The sequence below is a fragment of the Corvus kubaryi genome, unplaced genomic scaffold, assembly GCF_017639235.1.
Source record: "Corvus kubaryi isolate FWS band 111438036 unplaced genomic scaffold, C.kubaryi_AGA036_p1.0 37260, whole genome shotgun sequence".
NCBI lineage: Eukaryota > Metazoa > Chordata > Aves > Passeriformes > Corvidae > Corvus > Corvus kubaryi.
The window spans coordinates 3936953-3954243 of NW_024581077.1; the positions used below are offsets into that span (position 1 = coordinate 3936953).

The window sequence follows — 17291 nt, forward strand, 5'->3', positions numbered from 1 at the left end:
AGTTTATTGTACTTTATGAAAAGCTAAATATTACTGCCAAAGTCTATGGAGACCATTCCCACGTCTATATATGTTTAATGGGGTGGTCAGAGAGATAACCAGGAAATTAATATCTCAGATGCTAGTAATGGAGGAATTGACAATTTTCATTAGAAACAAAATAACGTTTGCAAATGCTGTGATTTAATCTCAGTGGCCAACCCAGTATCTTCTGCATCCCCTCCCATTGCTTTCTGTCCTTTCCTTTTCCAAGGAGGATGACAGACCTGGCAGTTAAATGACTTGGAGGGATATATGTGCAGGAAACCATCAGCACAGGCTTCCCGGAAGCACTGACATGAGCTCATTGCTCCAATTCCTTCTTCTCTAGCCCTCTGCACACAGCTATCCATGACTGCCATGTCACCCTCAGATACCCTCTCCATAGAAGATTTGACACTAAATCAGTTGCACATTGCAGTCCTATCGGTGAAAATCCTCCCACTTTGTTCAGATCACATTTCAGATACAAATATGGTTATGACATGGTTCCGGAGTGGAAAGTAATTGATTGATTCATCGTTTGATGAATTTATATACACTGATACATTATTGCAGGAAACATCCAGAAGCAGGCTTTAACACCTAGTTTATATATCTAATCAAATGCATATGTATCGATATATATGTGCAATGTATCTAATTTATACAGGTTAAGAAATGGCACAGAAATTCCTTCAATAGGAAAGCAAAAAGGCTTGCTCTTTCTTCAGAGAGATAAAAGGCACCAATTTACTTGTTAAGCAGGGAAGCAGGAAAGAAAACAATTGTAGTAAGAAGCTGAAGTCAGGAGGACATGTAAAAGTACTGGCTAAAACATGTTTGTTCTATACATAGTCCTATTTGTCAAGTCTTTTAATACAAAATGAAGCATTACATTTGTTCACTTCCCCAGAAGTTGTATATTTCTGTGATTTTCAAACATGCCTCACCATCAATTCATAGGTTGCTCCTCCATCAAGACCACCATTCCTCTTCCTCATTAAAACACCTGAAGCCAGAAAGGGAGCTGCCATTCTCTACAGTGCACCAGGAAAGGGTAGAGGGGGTCACCACTGCCTCTCACATCGAATCAGAGCCACAGGCAGAAGACACACACAGGAAATTGAGTGGAGTCATGGTTAGGAGATAGGAGAAAAGACTATGAAGGATGAGGAAGTGGTAAAGGGCAGCAGGCTGTGCTGATGAGGCTGGGAGACAGATGAGCTCAGAGGAAAACCATTTAACCATGGAAGTAGACATATGAAGTTCTGCCAGTGGCCAGGAGGAAGGAGGAAAGCGGCTGCATCACTGTTGTGGGTTAGATATGGGCCTTAAAATTTAACACTATTGGGATAGGCAGATTCCCCTCTAAAGTCTTAGAAACCATAACTGAAAGTAAAACACTAGACACATTTGTGATATTAGAACATGAAGGAGTGCTGGGGATCTGACTCATATTTTGAACACATAATGATGGCAATATTGTGACACTAACAGCTTCAATTTACTATAACAGAATTCTCACGGTATGTGTGATGGGAGAACACAGCTGCAAACACTTTCATGGGGAGTGTTAGATGTTTAGTTATCATTTAGGCTGGGTTTATGGGCTCAGTCTTCTTCCAGATTAAAAAAGTGGGAAGAAAAAAATCCATTTACTTGATGATTGTGTATCCAGGCATTACTGGAAACCATAATAAAAGGTATTACTAGTCATTTTTATTACTGACCAACATTTTCAAACCAGAGCCTGGAGCCTGGGTTTAAGCATATTTGGTCCAATATGATATATATTCCATTGATTTTTCTATAAGCAGCCACAAAACATTTACGTGACCTCTGCTAAACTTGATCAAAATTAAAAAGATGATCCAGTGCTGGATGTAGAAATCTTTATTCAACCAGATATTAGAAACTAAGCAGAATGAACTTCTGCTGCAAGGTTTGGTTTCAACACAGTTCCCAGCTTCTCTGAAAGTCATATACTTTAGGATCATTTGGTTGGAGGTTCAGGGGAAATACCTTATGGTGTGGAGCTGTGGATGGAATTTAAATTGAAATTATTTATGTCCTGTTCTATTTTATGCCAATGTTTAGTGTCACTCCATAAAGCAAACCCTAACATAGATATAAATCTGTCAGCATTGCATAAGCAGTGTCAATCCATTGGTCCTTACATAGATGCAGTTGCTGAAGGATCCCTATCAATGTCATTTTTCCCATGCTAATTTGTGCACCTTGGACACAACACAATAGGCAATTTCGATCCAGAACTTCTCTATCAGCAACAGACAAAACAAAATATCTGTAAAATAATATGCAGCTCTTGTGGCGTGCAAAGGATGATTGAGAAAAGGAATGAAAAAGCTGAGAACTAGCAGCCCCTGAATGCAAAGGCTGTGGAAAGCCAAGCCTGTCCTGCCCCTTGCTTTGACAGCTGTAATCCTGACTGAACCCTTTGGGCACTTTGGACACAGGGATGCCATTAATAATACCTTTCAAGTCATTCCTTCTGTTACCTCTGCTTTACAGTTTCTATTTATTAAATTACTGCCTATCTCTTTTTATATCTATTTTCAAAACAGAGGAACACAGAGATAGGATTTATCAAAGCAAAAAATAGCTCATGGGTCAGCTGCCCCAGGCTATGTTGAAAACTGAACAAAAAGAATGCTAAGCTGCCTGTCACCAAAATCACCCTAATTTAGGAGTACAAGTACAGTTCCTGTGACTAAGAAAATATTTTTTGCTATTCCAATGCAAAGGCCATTATTGACATAACCAGATTTTATCTTTGGTCATTACAGATCTAAGCTTTTAAACTTTTTTCTTTAAAATACTGGACAACATTATGCTTTTTAAGATCAAGAAGTCTGGTTAGTGTTTTCCAGAAAATATCAAACTCTAGACGCTCTTCCTTATCCCCCTCTTCATTAATCAAATGTTCTATACTATGCTTACAAGCATGAAGCAGGCTGCCTGCATATTCCCTGGAGCAGATAGTTGGAAGTGGCAGCCTGCACTGTATGAACATCTCCTTGACCTTCAGGCTGCTCTGAGGGTCTTGACTCAGAACAGCATTTGGTCTGCAGCAGATCCTCCTTTTCTGCGACTTCCTAAACCTCACTGCTCTACTGTGCAGTAATAATCTGTGGTTTGTTTATTCTGATAACACAGACCTAAGCAACACCTACTTCAACAACTTAGATGTAAGAGGTTTTCCCATCTGTCTGAAATGTTACACAAGCTGCTATTTAATGACCACCGGCTGAGTTTTGCGCCAAATAATGGCTACAATTGCAAGTATGGGATTTGACTTGTCTAAATAATTACTTTTTATCTCTAGTTTATGATTTCCAGCCTTTGCAGCACACACCTCACATTTCAGCAAGTCTCTAATATGCACTAATATTTAAAAAAAGAAAAACCAAACAAAGCCTAAGCAATTTACAACGAATCCCACGACACTGACTGAAGAAGGTCTATCACATCATCACATGCCCAGCTGCTGGCTTTACATGAACACTTAAAATTATACTTCCCAAAACACATTTGCTTTTCACAGCTGCATTGGTTTTGTGTGGCAAGGTTTTTGACAACAGGGATGCTACAAGGAAGCTTCTGTGAGAAAATGCCAGAAGCTTCCCCTGTGTTCAACAGAGTTAATCCCAGGCAGCTGCAGGATGGACCCAACACTGACCAAGCCCAAACCCATCAGTGATGATGGTGGCACCTCTGAGATAAAATTTTTAAGAAGGAGGGGAAGGGGACAAAGGGAAAGGTTTGAGAGAAACAGCCCTGCAGACCCCAAGGTCAGTGAAGAAGGAGAGGAAGGAAGTGCTCTAGGTCCCGGAACAGAGATTTCCCCTGTACCCTCTGGAAGACACCCATGCTGAAGCAGTTCATGAAGAACTGAAGCCTGTGGGAAGGGCCCACGCTGGACAAGTTTGTGAAGGACTGTGTCCCATGGGAGGAACCCCTTGCTAGAGCAGCAAAACAAAGAGAGGAAGGAGTAGCAGAGACAACTCGAGCTGAACTGACTGCAGCTCCTATTCCCTCTCCCCTTGCATCACTGGAGGGAGAAGGCAGAGAAAATAGGGAATGAAATTGAGTCCAGAAAGGAGTGGGAGAAGGTGTTTTAAGATTTGGGTTTATTTCTCATTACTCTACTCTGATTTGATTAGCAATAAAGTACATTAACTTTCCCCAAGTCTGTTTCACCCATGACATTATAACTGGTGAGTGATCTCTTCTTGTCCATAGGTTGACCATGAGAAGACTTTTGTTAGATTTTCTCTGCCCTGCCCAGCTCAGGAGAAGAGGGATAGGACAGCTTTGGTAGGACACTTGATGTCCAGCCAAGGTCAACCCACCACAACAGCTGGTTCCCCATGTGCAGCAGAAAAATGGTGTTTTTCTTGTCAAGCTCTGAACTGCAATTAAAGACAAAATCAACAACAGGCATGACCTACTCAAGGTTTCACAAATCCAGTGGTACACACTTCTTCTGGCAGATGAGGGGCTGTTGAAGATGCTGCAGCACAGACCAGGCTGTCCTCTGTCTGTTGCTCATGGCACAGCAAAGCCAAGCACTGCTTCAAGAGGCTGATGGAGATCACTGCCAGCAGCAATGCTCTGGCCCCATCCTTGTGGTGTGGATGCTGTAGCCCACCACCAGCAGGTGCTGTTTGTGTGATAGGACAAAGTGGATACAACTTTCACCTTTCCCTCTGTGCTTCCTCAAGTTGTGCCAGAGGCTCCTGCTTGGCTGGTTCATGGGGGACATCCTGGTGATGTGTCATGCTCTCATGTTATCTTGTCTTCTTTGCACCATACACCCACAGTAGGCTGTAGTGTTACAGGACCTTGCACTGATGAACTGGAGTTTAACATACAGAAATAGAAGAAGAGGAAGATAGCTCTAACTTTTTTCATTCACTGGTCTTCAGCATTTAATGTGTTGAAATAATTGTGTTGCTCATTTGTGTGGCAACAGGATGTGTCACACAGTTAAAATTTACTAGACAAATTTCACCCTGTTGATTTAGGAAGGGCAACAGTCTGGTAGTAACCAGGCAACACTTTCTGAAACAAACCTTACATGTACCCCAGAGGTTTTGGGTGTTTTTTTTCTACTGAGAAGTATCTTCTGACCATTTCCTAGCTCACACTTTTCCATAGTCAAGAGCAGCTCCATCACTGCTGCCAGTGAACACACAGGGCTTTGTGGTGCTGCACTCAGGTTTGGGGTGCAGTTTACCTCAAAATGGGGCTCAATCAGTTTGCTGAGGCTGAGCCCTCTACCCGGCTCATGCTTCTAAGAAGTTGGACACATCACCATGAACAGCTTAAGCTCAGAAGCCCTCACAAGTTCATAGCTAAAGTCACATCCATTTTTGGGTGGGGATGTTGGGGGTTTTTTGGCTATAAAATAAAACTGAAAGGAGCAGGGGAGTAACAGAGCCAAGTAACTGTGTCCTCATAAACACGGGTAGGTTGCCATTCACTGATAAAAAGTGCACTAAAGTCTGTGCAATGTTAATTTGCTCATCCTTCAGCGATGCTCTACTGTTCTTTGTGGGTTTGGTATCAGAGATGAATGCTAATATAATAATATATAATGAATAATATAATAATATATAATAATATAATAATATATAATGAATAATATAAATGTCCCTGCACATTAATCAGACATTTATGACCTTTGCTTACCAGGCTGCACTGGAGCTCAACCCCAGAGCTGCAGTGAAAGGCCACATGGTCTTATTAAACTTCCTGTAAAAGTTGCAATCATAGAAGGCATCATAGTCTCCATAGAAAACTGAAAAAAATCTCCATAGATACCTACAAATTAAATAAAGGGTTTGGGTTGGAAATACTGAATTGTGGGTGCAGTCCAAAGCCTTCCCTCACCCTCCCCATAGCCCAGGACCCCCTTACAGCCCAGCCTGGGCCCACCAGTCCTGTCCCCAGTGGTGCCATAGGATATTGGACTCCAGTTTCACCCCAGTGGTAAAGTCAAGGAGATGAGAACTTGTGCAGTGGTGCTAAACAGACACTGAGTCCTGCAGTGCCTCTGAGGGGAACAGAAATATCACAGATTAACAGCATCAGTGCAGGAAAAGCAGAGCCCCGAGCAGCATGACCAGGTCTTCACACTCTCGTGTTTTTGAGGAAGCAGGTGGGGAAGAGGCACAGCTCTCATCAAGGAAAAGACAGCAGCAGCAGCAACCAGGTCTGCTGTCCTGCTTGTTTATTCTGGAAAGAGAAAACTGGTCACATCCTAGGAAAATCAGGAGATCTCTGTGGGCTTTAGTATGACCAGGAGAGAGAGCACAAGGGAGAGAGGGAAGGACTGCTCTCTGTAGCAATAGAAGAGGAATCATGTCAGGCACAACTCAGAAAGGGATCTGAATATGGCCATAGAGAAAAGAGAGAAGACAGGTGGCTTTTCCAAGAGGACACCCTCATCCTCTAGGTCCTCTTGCAAACCAGGCTTCCTCTGGAAAACTCAGGAGCGGTAGATCTGTATTTATATAAGGAACCATGAATGAGTCACACCTGGGAGATGTTTAGGGGCTAAATAACGCATCTGTTGCTCACCAACAGAGATGTCTTGCTTGCAGAGATCTCCTTGAAGCTCTGTGCTGGTGGGATAGACTTGCTCTGGCACCTGAGTTACCTTGGGCATGTTCCTGATGATGCTGAAAAGCGTCCATGGTAGGCATTTATTGCTTCCCCCTTAGAGCCATTTCACCATTATATGTATCTGTCTTGTCCTCAATTTTTTCTTGACTATGTGCTCCTTGATCCTTTTTACCCTGTATGCACACACCTATTCTGCCACCTTAAATGTATTTTTAACTCCTTGCTTTTTACTGCCTTCAGGTTTTTGTAGAATGTTATTCTTTCTAACTCTAAATTGCCACCAAGCCATATAAAATACATAATCTTTCTTGCACATATATAAAAAATATTCTCTCCAGTCCATTATTTTCTATTGACACATTTCTCCAATTCATCCACGTCAGTATGGCATGGATATGCCAGAATCAGCAATACTGTTCCACCTGTGCCATGTACAGCTGGATCATCACCTCCCTGGAAGATAATGTTTTTGCCTCTGTGTGTAGCCCCAAAATCATACTCTTCAGTGCCTATATAAGCCCACTAAATGGTTTCCCACTGCTTTCTCTAGGGGTTGGTTTGTTTTTTTCATTTCTAGTGCTCTGTAAGTATCTCTCTCCTGCAGAACAGTTGAGTCTCTGATTATTTTTCCCAGATGTAAGAAACAGAATTTTCCAAGCTGGAACTTTTCTTTTACTATTATTCTGTATTTCTAAACTTTCTACCACTTTTCCCCTTGTTAATCCTTCCAGCTCCTTGCAAGGCAACATCCTCTGCTTACTTAGGGATATGGTATATCTTGAGCAGAAAGCAAACCCAGGAACACACTGTGACTTAAGTTGACAATTTGTTCCCTCGTGAGAGGCATCTGTTAGCATCTACAGATACATGGCAAATTATTTTCCCCTCCATGCTTTCTCCTTGCTTCTGCTTGGCACGCTGGAGAGAAACAGCAGGCTAAGGCTGGGGATCCCTCTTCCACCCCTTCTTCCCCATGGCTGCTAATACGTCTGTGTGAAGGAAACAGAGCTGCCCTAGAGAAGCAAATCACACAGAATCATTGCATGGCTGGGGTCAGAAAGGACATCTGGAGATCACCTCAACCCCACTATTAAAGCAGATTCAGCTGGAACAGGCTGAACAGGATCACATCCAGCGGGGTTTTGAATATCTCCATGGAAGGAGACTCCACAACCTCTTTGGGCAACCTATTCCAGTGCTCTGTCACCCTCAAAGTAAAGAAGCTTTTCCCCATATTCAGATGGATGTTCATGGGTTTCAGTTTGTGACTGGTGTCCCTTGTCTTGTTGCTGGACACCCCTGAAAAGGGTCTGGCCCCATCCTTTTGACAACCACCCCTAAGATACTTACATGCTTTTTCAAGATTCCTTCCTCTCCTCTTCCTAACTACAGATGCTCACTCACGTAATCTTCATGGGAGGAGAGATGATCTTGCCCCTCTTGTGCTGCTTACAGTCCCTTACAGCTCACCAGGCAAGCAGCTCCACAAAAATGAAACACATCCCAGCAGCCTTGCTCTCCATGACTCCTTCAATTTATTATTTCTCCCCCTGTTTATCACCTTCCTTGATGGTCTCAGGCAGTGTAAAAGTACTCTCAGACAAAAAGAACTCCTAAACTTGTTTTTGTAATTCAGTGAATCAAAAGCTCCCCTTTGTGAGACTTTTTTTTCTAGAAATACTCACAATTTCTACACAACCTCCCACTGGAGCTAATGAGGGCTCAGATGTTTTCTAATCTTCCTCTAGCTCTAACTCCCATCGGCACTGATGGTCAGACAGGCTGGATGCACCAGTTTCAAGTGCTATTCATATGTTTTTCATTCTCTTGCTCCGTGTGTTCCCCAGGCAGGGAGCAGAGATTTTTCTTACCGGCTGCTCTCAGGATGGAACAGACAACAATTGGTACTCAGAGCAACATAAATAAAGATGTGGACAGGTGAAGTTATAGAGTTTAAATCCTTCAAGTACAACATTGATTTAAAGTAACAGGTATTAAAAATTTATCTATAGCTTTTAAATCCCACATCATTCTAGAGTGGAAGCAGAAGACCATCCCCATGCTACAGCTGAGGAGAACACACAAAAGCACAAGACATATCAAAGATCCCATTTAATGTCCCCTTTCAGTCATTCCCAGAAGCTGTCAGGGGTATTTCTGAATTTTCTCCAGAGGGATTAACAATTAACATTTTTCTAGAGACTGTTAATTACTGTTGGTACCAACTGTAAGAGTCCTTCAAATCTGATGTGAAAGGCTATAGAGGTTTTCTAACCTATGGTTTCTGTAGAAGCAGTGGCAGATCCCAGCTTCCAAAACTAGCACAAGACATTTGATGGGATCTTATGAGAGGGGTTGCCACTGAAAGCAAATGTCTCTGCATGTGCCACTGCCACTGTTCTTAAAATTATATTCACAATTTTTAAGTTTGGAAAAGACATTGAAGATCATCAAGTTCAACAGTCAACTTAGCACCACCACCATGTTCACCATCAAACCATGTCTTCAAAGTTTCATATCCACACAGGTTTTGAACACTTCCAAGGATGATGATCCACCACTTCTCTGGACAGTCCGTTCTAATGTTTTACAACCCTTTCCATGAAAAAGAAATCATGCTATTAAAACTAAACCTCCCCTGGTGCAACTTGAGGCCATTTCCCTTCATCTTGTCACTGCTACTTGGGAGAAGGAACCAACACCCACCTTACTACAATCTCCTTTCAGGTAATTGTGGACAGCAATAAGGTCCCCCTTTTCTCCAGGCTAAACACCCTCAGTTCCTTCAGCTTCTTCTCATCAGACTTGTGCTCCAGATACTTGCCCAGCTCTGTTGCCCTTCTCTGAGGTCCTGGTTCCAGGCTGGATCTGTGGGAAAGGGCACTGCCAAGACATTGTCTTGTTCAATACCACCTTATGTCATTGTCAGAGGAGGGAAAAAGGGACTTCCTCTCTGGCTTCTGGGATGGAGGGTGTCCCTCTCTGGTGGAACAAAGCATGGCAGGGTGGAGAACCCATTGGCCATTGTTCACTGTCTTGGGGTCACTCTGTGTGGAGTTGGGCTTGGTCAGCATTCTGCATGGAAATCATCCTCTCTTTATATACTTTTGTTAATAATATTGCTGCTGTTACTGTTTGGGTTTTTTTCTCATTGCTGTTTTCAGTAAATTGTTCTTATCTCAACCCATTATCTCTGCCTTTTGTATCTCCCACTGGAGCGGGGAGGGCAGCAGCTTATGTGTTTCTTTTAGTGGGAGTACTAAATTGGGGAATACCATTCCTAAACCATGACATCTGGAAATGTTCCAGCCCCTCAATGTCCTTCTTGCAGTGAGGGGCCCAGAACTGAACACAGGAGTTGAGGTGTGGCCTCACCAGTGTCCAGTACAGGGGGACAGTCACTGCCCTGGTCCTGATGGTGACTATTGCTGATACAGGCCAGGATGCTATTGGCCATGTGGGCCACCTGGGCACACCTGGTTCATGTTCAACCATTATCAACCAGCACCCCCAGACCCCTCTCTGCCCTTTCTGCTGGGCAGATTCTCAGCCACTCTGTCCTGTTGCACTGCCTGGGGTTGTTGTGCCCCAAGTGTAGGGCTCATGACTGAATTTCATACAATTGGCCTCGGCCCGTTGATCCAGCCAGTGCAGATCCCTCTGTAGAACCTTCCTGCCCTCCAGAAGATCTACACTCCCACCCAGCTTTGGTGTCATCTCCAAACTTCCTATATCTACACTCAATAAGTGATGAGAAAGAACTGAATTTCTTGATGAGAAAGAAGAGTACACATCCACTGAAATGCTTGGAATCACCCTTGCCAATGAATGGGTGAGGAGGAGTTGGAGCAAAGCTTGGAGAAGTTGAGGGAAGGAAGGAGAAGGCTGAAATCAAGAAGTGTGCTTGGGCAGCAGAACACCTCACTGAGCAAATATCTCTGAGCACTGCAGGCTCAGCCCATGTACCTCTAAGTGTTTCTTCCCCTGCATTTCAGGTATTTCTGGCTCCTTTTTCCAGACACAAAGCTGCTCTGAAATGAGAGCTAACAGCATAAGACTTCTTGAAGGGCTACAGCTCTAAAGAGAAATAGCAACTACTTCTGCAGACAGATGTGATGGATGAATGCAGCTAGCATCGGATCTTTGGAACAGCCGTTCCTACCCCTTGGGAAAAAGGGAATGTAAATAGCCAGTGAAACCCTCTGGTGTCAGGTAAATGAGGATAATAAGTATGCTAGTAATGCCCTAAGAAAGCGACATAACATAAAATATATCTTTTTCATGACAGTAGTGCGAAGCAAAATATACATATTTTGTACACATATTTATTTATACAAAATACCAGATGCTACTTTAATTGCTTGCTTTTATAATAAATGTAATTTATTAAAAAGACGTAATTTTCAAAAAAGGAAGGTTAATGAAATCTGCCGGCATCACTTGGAAAGTGGATGCAAAGAGAGAGAACAGTGGCCATTTATCTCTTTTTCCTGAAGTCATGAAGGAAAAGATTAACAGAAGGTAAAAGTAAAACCTATGAAGTCAGGTTTGATTGCTTATTTGTTGCTGTGTTATATATGATATGCCAAATGAAAACCAATGAAGCTTAACACCGGAACTGGGCAGGAATAAAAGATTTGCACTCTAGAAGAAGGAGACAGAGAACAGTAATAATTCAGATGGAGATTGTGTCTCAGGCAAGGACTTGTCTTACCAAGTGTAGACACCTACAGTGTGGTTGTGTCCAGGAGAGGATCAAGGCACAACTGCTCTTATTCTGAAGGCTGGACCTGAAACAGTGGATGCCTCTTACCTTGGAAATGCCTCTTTTTCCATGCTGACAATAAAAAGGGTTCCTCTATAGTATGTTGATCTATAGTGCAGAAGTCTAAAGTTGGTCAGAATTAATATAGATCCCTTATAATTCAATGATAGCCCAGGGACCCATCAGCAGAGCAGTGAGTTTGCCCCTGGATCATGCAGGACTGGTCGGAGTTGTACCATCTTGTGAGTAGCAGCCACTTAAGGGGCAGGGCTACAGAAGCATATTCATGAGGCTGGGAGCTGCCAGGGATGGGAACTCGAGAACCAAGCAGGAGACTTATTCCAGCCCTGTATCAGTATTAGCCACGAGAGAGCAGAAGGAAGGGAAGAGAGAATATTCACCCAAAGCTGTCCTTCAGCTGTGGACTACAGCACATTCAAGCAGGCAATGTGTGAAATGCATCATTAAACCCTGAGAACTTCTCAGGGACTCCAAGATAGGAGGGACAGTCCTTTGGATGCAGATATCGGACACCAAATATTACCAAAGATACTGCAGTGCCCTTATATAAATCACTGTTACTCTTTTCTCTAGAACACTGTGTGCAACTCTGATCACTCAGTTGTGAGAAGAACATAAGCAGAGCTAGAGAGGAGAATATTCAAAGAAGGGCACTAAGGTTGGTGAGCATGAAAATATTTGGACTGTGCATCTCTGTGAGGAAAAAAACAAGAAGACACATACAGAAATACATAAGATAATGACTGATATGGAGAAGAGGTATTGGGTCACTCAGTCCAATTCATGCAAGATGTCTGAGACAGATGATTTTTGGAGAGCCAGCTTGTGGAAACAAGGACAAGTGGTTCTCAAGGACATCACTTCTCTCTCCCCCTTTCCCTGCCCTTTCCTTCCTCCCCTTTCTGGGGACCAGACCACCTGCTTGCACAGCTCTCCAGGCTGAACTGCCAACAGGAGAGGGGACAGGAATGTGGTTTGGGTTTGTGCAGGCCCCCAGCCCAACAACAGCAAATGTTATGGTGGCTGAATCAGTCATGATGTCCTATTTCAGCTTCTCAGAATGCAGCCAGTATTTTTAGCCAATATAAAATCCCTAAACTGGCTGGTTCTCAAAACAGAAACAGACTTGAGAACATCTACATCTTTCTATTAGCAGACTGAGAAAAGAGAGGACTTCCTGTTTGACTCCAAAAAGGAAATATCACAGAGGAAGCAATACTGCAACTTCACAGTTCCAAGGAAGGGAACCTCTGCCACTGGCACAGTTCTTCAAGGCAAAGTAACCACTAAGGACAGCAGTCATACAAGTTTTGTTGGTTCACGCCTTTGCAAGTTCCCTGGTTCCTCTGGAAACTTCACAGCAATTGAAACGATATTCTTTTGTCTGTAGATATAGCCATGGTCAGATTCTTGTGACTCACATGAGCCTCTCACAGGTTCAGCCAATGGAACTGGAAGTGGGTACTTCCACAATGGAGGAAAGAAAATCTAAATAGAGCAGAATTGGACTGTGAAACTCACTGCTACGAGACACTGCTGAGATCTAGATCTTGGCTCAGGAAAACAAAGCAGAAGATTTTTGTTTAAAACAATTCCCTCAGGATTATTATTTGTTTGATTTTTCAGTACAGGAATGAACCTGCACTGATTCAGCATGGCAGCTCTTGTAATCCTGTATAGGTTAACATTGGCAATAATACAAATACAATTCTTGGGCATAAGTGCACCATCATTAGATCAGCAGGACAGATTTCAGTTTCCAAGAACAAGTTTACTCAGCAATCTGTGTTCTTACTGAAGAATACATAATCATCCTGATAGCTCATAAATTACATCACTCTTGCATCCAAATCATTAACACAGAATAAGAAAAATAATACAAAAATTATTTTAAATTAAATAGGGAATTAAACATTAGGCAACTTTTTAAAAATACTTTGTTCATTGGATTCTGAAAAGAATATGTCTAAATAAGTTCAGTGCATCTCTCATAGATAGTAGGTAACACTTCCCATCATTCCTGATTTCATATTTGCTTTGCTTTTCTCTTTTATTTTGTCTTATTACTCTTTTAAATCTGTGCAAATGGTTTTACTTTCTACATTTATTTTTTTCTCAATTCACTCATTTCAAGAATTGTTGCTATATTAACCACTACATTTCCTCCCATCTGTGGTTTCTCTCTTCTGGGAGATAAACTGTTCCTCTTTATTAGTAATAGCTTATGATTAGTAATTCAGTTCTTCTGAGGAAAGTCTAAGTTACTTTATATGAGACAGCCATTTATTTTATGAACAGCAGGACCACAGACTAAAAACACTAAAATGATCCTGCTTGAAATACCTGAAGTGCTCAATCCCACAGAGGTGCGCTGATATTAATGTATCCCCACCTGGGAAGAAAATGATGTGATAATTTCATGCTGCATCCCATATATTTTAACAAAGATTTCCTCAACAAGCATACTCAGAGGCTGGTGTCATAGACTCACAAGAACTAAAGAGAGCAGAAACTGATGAAACTGGAATGGTGATGTTGTAATAGGATGAAAAAATGAAGCAGAAGGCCAGCTTAGTCTGGATGGACATTCTAAATCATTATTCAATTCTCAGCAAGTCCATCGACTTGTCTGGAAGAATAAAATAGAAAACTAGCTAAAACTAAAGAACTTTAGAGTTCAGGGATCTTAGATCAGAAGAACTGAAATTATTTTCTCTAAAATAATTCTATGAGTGAGCCAGCAGAAGATTTGGACTCTTTCTTCTGAAAAAAAAAAACCCTCTAGAAGTGTAACTGAAAATACACAAATTTTTTATGTCATGTTGGGTATTCCACTGGCAAAGCAGCAGCGATGGTGGATTACTTTAACTCTCACAGGTATGGCAGACTACCCAGGTTTGCCAGAACCACCACTGACTGTCATGGAAATGCCCCATTGAGAAGCACCTGAAGAGTTTATTCTATTTAAATAGTCATTCCTCTAACACTGCTTTTTCTTTGGCAAGATCCTTGTTGACAATAAAGTGGTGTTAACAAATTCTAATTTACCAAGGGCTAACAAGAAACAATGTCTGGGAGCTGTCAAATCGGAAACAAGCCATACCTTTTACCCAGGAATGCAATTAACCAAGACACTGATGAGAGAGATTACTGTAAAATTTGCTGATTCTTTCTACTTTGAGGTATTGAAGCCAAGACTTGAATGCCTTTTTGGCAAGGACTCTTTATCCAAACATAAACACTGCTGGGCTTGGTAAAGGGTACTGCATAAAGTGCAACTGCTTGTGATGCATGGGCCATCAGGCCAGATGAGCCAATGGTCCCTTGTGGCACTCTGCTTTATAAATCTATTAACTAGAATTTGGGATTTATAGAGTAGTGGGCCAGAGGAACAACTGTGATTGACGTTGTACAACCAGCTCCCATGGACTCTATCATGTTCCTTTTGGAATTGTTGGCAAAAATCCCATTGTATGAGCAATACTTGCCACCAATCACACAGGGAAAAGGCTTTTATTAATGAGAGTGAGAAGGCTGAAGGGGTGAAACAGCATTTGTTAGTTGTTACATCTAAAAATACTTAGGAATTTGTTTCTTGGTTAGCATTTAGAGAATTCAGTCTCAATGGCAGTTGCCCTGATGGAAAGAGAGACCTTCACACCAACCTGCTGTGAAATAACAAGAAAAATACTAATCACTGCCTAAGCTTGAGCTTTGACAAATTTAAACCTACTTTTCATTTTCTGTTCCATTTCTAACAAAACCAAATAACATGAAGTTTGACATGCCTCATGTTACCTTACAGAACATTTTTATTTGGAAAACTTAACCTAACCAAAGGTAAATCACTCTCAGGAAGCAGAACTGCATCACTGACCCATCAATTACCCTCACTGTAAAATATATACATTTTTAAATGTCCTAACATCTCCTTTAATGCCAACTCTCTGAAAGAGTTTGCCCGTAAACTTCAATTTTCCTTTAGTGCTTCAAATGCAGCAGACATAAAGAAACAGCCCACAGGCTTGTTCACCTGCAAAAACACTGATCAAAATCGGACCTTCTTTTAGACAGAACTAGATGTTTAGAGCTCTCATGTTAGTATCATCATACATATGTCATGGAATATCACTGTTTAATAAGCTTCAAAACGCTGTGTGTTCTCCGTGCTGACCCACCTCTACCAGTGCCAGGAATAATGGCAGCTCTACCACTGATCTCCTGTCATGTTCCCAAAGTCTGTTTTGTGCCCTGGATACTTTGAAAATTGGTGTATATCCCTCTTCTAGCTGCCAAGAAAAGCAGATGACAAATCTCAGCAGGGTGGACAAGAGGCCCCATATGGAAACAGAAGAAATAAAGATGGCTGGGAAACACAGGAAAGGAAACCAACATCCAGAGGTGGGCAAGCATCTAGGGATGAATGCAAAGCACCCTCAGCTTGGTTCTAAAATCAGTGTTAATACTGATGGATATTTCTCATTGCAGCAGTTGAATGGAGCAGTTCCCTTGGGGGTTTCCCATATTATAACCCATGAACACAGAGCGCTGTGGGCACAGAGCTTTCCAGACCTGGCTCCCTTCACAGCTGTACAGCAATCAACAGCTCCAGCTGTCATCCCACATTTTTACCATTTTCTTCTCTCCAGCAATGTTTGGTCTCTGTCGCATTCCCAAACTACTGGCAGAGAAAGAAGCTGTAGTTACAAATGTGCTGACTTGCCATCATAATTGCATTGCAGTAGCATGGACAATATGGAAAAGTGTAGAGCTTCCACTTTTCCGGAAAGGAGAGATGGTGGGGTGGAGGGGAATTATTCTCAGCCTCTTGTCTCTACCCAGCTGCCAAATTTCAAAGGGTTTGTAGGCATCTTGCCCATTGTAGATATCTTGCCCCACTCCTGGCAATATTCAAACCAGGTTGGATTAGGGCTCTGAGCAACCTGGTCTAGGGAAAGGTGTCCCTGCCCATGGCAGGAAGGTTGGGACAAGATGATCTTTAAGGTCCCTTCCAACACAAGCCATTCTGTGATTCTATGATTCTATGATTCTATGATTCTATGATATTCAACACATCAACACTTAGAGCAGATCTAGAAAAAAATTATCAACAGGAGGGAAATGTAAGTGAGGGATAGAGGGGAAGAAATGCCTGACAAATACAGGCAGATGACAAATAAGTGCCCTTGAACCCAACAAGACAGCCCATTTGTCCTGAAAATACCCTGTGTGCCACAGCCTTTTCTACAAAATTCCTGGCTCCTGCTCTCTGAAGAAAGGAAAGATTGATCCCAAGCTCTGAGTTTTAATTCACCCATAACTATCTAGTCCTGTAATAGTATGGTACCACTACTGTTAGCAACAGTCCTTTAGCTTTGTCTTGAAATTTCAAGGCCTCAGGACAGAGCTTTCTCTCTTTCTCCACCTGAACTTTTCTTGGCTTGCCTGCAGTTTTACTTTAATTTGGCTTAGCTGACACAGTGATTTAATTGGCCAGGTTGCCTATGGCTGATTTGTTTTACTTAGGTTTATCTTCATGTGGTACAACTATAGTTTTATAGAGAGAGAACTAACAAGCAAATAGTCCATCTGGAATTAGATATTTATGGCTCTAACACAGGGATGTGGTATAGAGTTACACAAGCCTGGAACATCAGAGACTTTCAGAGAGGGAGACACAGGACATGGCATACAGGATTACAGTCAGGGGGTGATAAGAAATGGGGCACAGGTTGGCACTGGAGACTTCATCACCATAAATAACTCATTCACGGTCAATTAAAGGAAATGGGTTTATAAAAAAAATGGTCAAACATGGGTTTATAAAAAACTA

At 42.0% G+C, this 17291-nt stretch overlaps 1 protein-coding gene and 1 long non-coding RNA gene across 13 annotated transcripts in view; both read right to left on the bottom strand.

The window, feature by feature from the left end:
* The window catches only part of DLG2 (discs large MAGUK scaffold protein 2), a 998396-nt gene that overhangs the window by 916961 nt on the left and 64144 nt on the right, over window positions 1-17291 (bottom strand). The window lies entirely within an intron of this gene.
* LOC121662674 lies at window positions 4155-9993 on the bottom strand. The gene is made up of 2 exons (XR_006015372.1): window positions 5737-9993; window positions 4155-4900 (listed from the first exon to the last, which is right to left on the bottom strand). It is a non-coding gene; the product is annotated as an uncharacterized LOC121662674 (long non-coding RNA).